At 53.9% G+C, this 4253-nt stretch overlaps 1 pseudogene; it reads right to left on the reverse strand.

The window, feature by feature from the left end:
• Window positions 1-552: 552 nt before the first annotated feature.
• LOC135273692 (5S ribosomal RNA) lies at window positions 553-673 on the reverse strand (annotated as a pseudogene).
• Between the last annotated feature and the right edge of the window lie 3580 nt (window positions 674-4253).

Genomic DNA, 4253 nt, shown 5'->3' on the forward strand with positions numbered 1-4253 from the left:
AGTCCCAACTACTTGGGAGGCTGAGGTGAGAGGATCACTGGAGCCTAGGAGGCTGAGGCTGCAGTGAGCCATGAGCTATGATGGCACCACTGCGCTCCAGCCCCGGTGACAGAGTGAGATCCTGTCTCAAAAATAATAATAAATAAATAATAATAATAATAATAATACTAAGATGGGTGGGCAGGCTAGGCGTGGTGGCCCATGCCTGTAATCCCAGCACTTTGGGAAGGCAAGGGGGGCGGATCACCTGAGGTCAGGAGTTTGAGACCAGCCTGGACATGGTGAAACCCTGTCTCTACTAAAAATACAAAAATTAGCCGGGCGTGGTGGTGCGCATCCGTAGTGCCATAGTCCCAGCTACTTGGGAAGCCTTGGCAGGAGAATTGCTTGAACCTAGGAGGCAGAGGTTGCAGAGAGCTGAGATTTCACCATTGCACTCTAGCCTGGGTGACAGAGCGAGACTCCATCTCAAAAAGTAAATAAATAAATAAGACGGGAAGGCAGAAGGCAGAAGGTAGGCTGGGAAGGTGGGTGGCAGCCACCTGAGGACAGAGTCTGCAGCCCAGGGCCTTGACCCTGCATGTCTCCCATCCAAGTACTAACCAGGCCCGACCCTGCTTAGCTTCCAAGATCAGACGAGATCGGGCGCGTTCAGGGTGGTATGGCCGTAGACGGCCCTGCATGTCTATGGGACTGCAGGGATCTTAGCTCCTTAGCCAGCTCCTCCTTCCTTCTTCTTTCTGAGATCCCCTGTCATGTGTTTGTGTTCCACTTATTTTTTTTTTGTCTTTTTTTTTTTTTCCTTTTTGTGGAGAACGGGGGTCTTGCTATATCACCCAGGCAGGTCTCGAACTCCTGGGCTCAAGCTGTCCTCCTACCTCTGCCTCCCTAAGAGATGGGATTACAGGCATGCGCTACCATGCCCCGCTCGCGTGTATTTGTGTGTCTGTGTTGTGTGTGCGTGTGTCTGTTTCTCTGTGTGTGTGTCTGTGTGTGTGCTTGTCATTGTGAGCTGAACTGTGTGCCCAAGAGGCCAAGTGTTCAACTGTGTCTGCACAGAACAGATGGTGGCAGCGGGTTCTGTCTTTGGAAGATGTAGGTGTGGGTGGAGCTGGGTGCAACTGAGCCTACATTCGTTGCTGTGTCCCCTGCTTGTGCATGGCTGTCACCAGGAACCTGTCTGGGTCTGAGAATGCTGGAACTCAGCCTACCAGTAAGCCGAGAGTGGGCCACAACCTGTCACTGGAATTTTCTGGATCTTGGTTCACTCAACGGTGTCTAGGTGTCTGTGGTCTAGAAAGGACCGGTACCCAAGCCCTGAGAGTCTCTCCTTTTTTTTTTTTTTTTTTTTGAGACAGAATTTTGCTCTTGTTGCCCAGGCTGAAGTGCAATGGCATGATCTCGGCTCACTGCAACCTCCACCTCCCAGGTTCAAGCGATTGTCCTGCCTCAGCCTCCCAAGTTGCTGGGATCACAGGCATGCACTACCACACCCGGCTAATTTTGTATTTTTGGAAAGATGGGGTTTTTCCATGTTGGCCAGGCTGGTCTTGAACTCCTGACCTCAGGTGATCCACCTGTCTCAGGCTTCCAAAGTGCTGAGATTACAGGCCTGAGCCACCGCGCCCAGCCTGAGTCTCTCTTTTTTTTTAATTTCATTTTTTTTTAAAAGACGGGGTTTCACCATGTGGGTCAGGCTAGTCTTGAACTCCTGACCTCAGGTGATCTGCCCGCCTTGGCCTCCAGAGTGCTGGGATTACAGGTGTGAGCCACCATGCCCGGCCCCCAGCCTGAGTGTCACACACATCTTGCTGTCGGCAGGTATCAGGGCCCCTGGGTGCCTGTGTGTGCTGCTTAGGGGGAAGCTGGCGCCTCCCTTCCTGTCCTCCTGTGTATGTATTCCCTGTGTTCCAGCTGCATTTGCGAAGCAGCTGCTGTGCATGCTTCTGGGGTAGGAAGGAATTGCACATCCTCATTCGTGAGCATCTCACAACGATACTTGAGGCTCTCTAGTTGCGCGGCCAGGACCTCTTCCTGTGCACAGGCAGCCTTGCCTAAGAGCGAGGAGCTGGGAGGCAGACATGTTTGAGTTCAAGTTCAGGCTTTGTCTAGCTGTGTGATTCTAGACAAAGGATTTAACTTCAGCCTCAGTTTCTTCATCTGCTAAATGGGGAGAAGAGTGCCTACCTCCTAGGCCATTGTGACAAGTAAGTGAGACGAGGAATGGAAAGCCCTGAGCAGTGTGACAGGCACACAGAGGCATGTAATACGTGATGGTGGTTACTGGTGCATTTCTGGCTTTGAGCTGGGCCTCTGGGCTGTTTCCTGTCCCCATATCTCTGTGTCCTGTGACCTGTGACACATGGCAGAGTGTGTCATTATAAACCCTGCTGCCACGTTTAGAATGGCCGCAAGCAGCTCCCCTGCAGCCAGCTAAGAATACTTTCTGACACCTGGGCTGCAAAGCCGCTCGCTTCCTACAGACGTAAATCCACATCCAGGTGGCCTGGTTTTCCAAATCCCAGGTCAGAACACCTGGTCCGACCTGGGAGCTGTATTGATGGGGCTGAAGGGGCGAACTGTTTGCAGCCAGTCTTTGACGGACTCCCCAGTTTCTGACCTTGGTGCATTTGGCCACCTGGGGGAGCCCCTGTGCCCTTCGGTCAGAGGGTAGAGGGGCCGTGTGAGGGGAGTGGTGCCGGGAGTCCAGAGGGGTTTGCAGGCTGAGGGGGCCATGCTTGCCGGGGCCAGGCCAGGAGTTAACCCATCTGCTGCCAGCCCCAGCTCTCACACCCCAGGGGTCTGGGTAGAGATGCCCAGGGTGGGGTAAGGATGAGGGGATTCATCCTCCTTGGGACTAGTGGCAGCAGACAGAACATGGTATTCTGTGCAAATAGCTGAGGCCCAGCCAGTCATAGTGGCTCATGCTTGTAATCCCAGCACTTTGAGAAGCTGAGGCGGGTGGATCACAATGTCAGGAGTTTGAGACTAATCTGACCAACATGGTGAAACCCCGTCTCTACAAAAATACAAATATTAGCGGGCGGGCATGGTGGCCCATGCCTGTAATCCCAACTACTCATAGGCTGAGGCAAAGGAATCACTTGAACCCAGAAGGTGGAAGTTGCAGTGAGCCAAGATTACACCATTGCACTCCAGCCTGGGTGACAGAGTGAAAGAAAAGCAAATAGCCGAGGCCTTCGAAACATGCCCACCCCTTGCTCAGAAGAGTAATGCGCTCGGCCGGCCGTGTGAGAATGCGTGTAACTGCCCGGGTCACTGGGACTCCCAGATCAGTGCAAATGCCTGCAGACTCATGAAGCCCTCTGCAAACCTCTCACTGTGGCTGAGAGCACCGGTGCCGGAGTCCACCGGGCAAAGCTTGGCCCCTCGGTGTGCAGCCGCTGCCTGGACCTGTGCCTGTAAGTCCTCACAGGACCCAGAGGTCAATTCCACCTTACCATCCTCAATTTCAGCCTGACGAAACCAAGGGCACCCAGCTGGTACACAGCAAGGCCTCTCTGTACCCAGATGCCCTATGCCAGCCCTCGTTCCCAGCCTCCCCACTTCCACTCTCAAAGGGAGACCACCAGCACCAAGGCCCAGGTAGAGAGAGGGGCCTGCAGTGAAGACAGGAGGGCAGAGGCGGGCCTGGAGAAACAGGCACCCAGGGGGCAGGGAAGAGGAGGGCTCTGAAGACATGGACAGGGGGCCACGTAGGTATGTGGTCAGTTGCGTGGGAGGACTGGACTCTACAGAAGATCCCTAGAGCAGCTGCAGGAAGCCAGCTGCTGAGGAATGAGGAAGGGAGGAGGAGGTGCAGATGGGGTGAGAATATTTCTTTCAAGAAGGAGGCTATGGCCTGTAATCCCAGCACTTTGGGAGGCTGAGGTGGGTGGATCACGAGGTCAGGAGTTCAAGACCAGCCTGGGCAACATAGTGAAAGCCCTTCTCTACTAAAAATACAAAAATTAGGCAGGTGTGGTAGCGGGCACTTGTAGTCCCAGCTACTCGGAAGGCTGAGGCAGGACAATTGCTTGAACCCGGGAGGTAAAGGTTGCAATGAGCCGAGATCATGCCACTGCACTCCAGCCTGGGTGACAGAGTGAGATTCCATCTCAATAAATAAATAAATAAAACCATATATATGGAGGCTGTGAAGTCAGGGAAGCAGGAGGGGGGTGGGCTGGAGCACCTCATGTGAGCAGAGGGACCCGGCAGAAGCCAACAGGAGGGACAGATGGAGTCAGGGC

Source organism: Aotus nancymaae, unplaced genomic scaffold (assembly GCF_030222135.1).
Source record: "Aotus nancymaae isolate 86718 unplaced genomic scaffold, 86718_ANA_hifiasm-v0.15.2.pri h1tg000008l, whole genome shotgun sequence".
Taxonomy (NCBI): Eukaryota; Metazoa; Chordata; class Mammalia; order Primates; family Aotidae; genus Aotus; species Aotus nancymaae.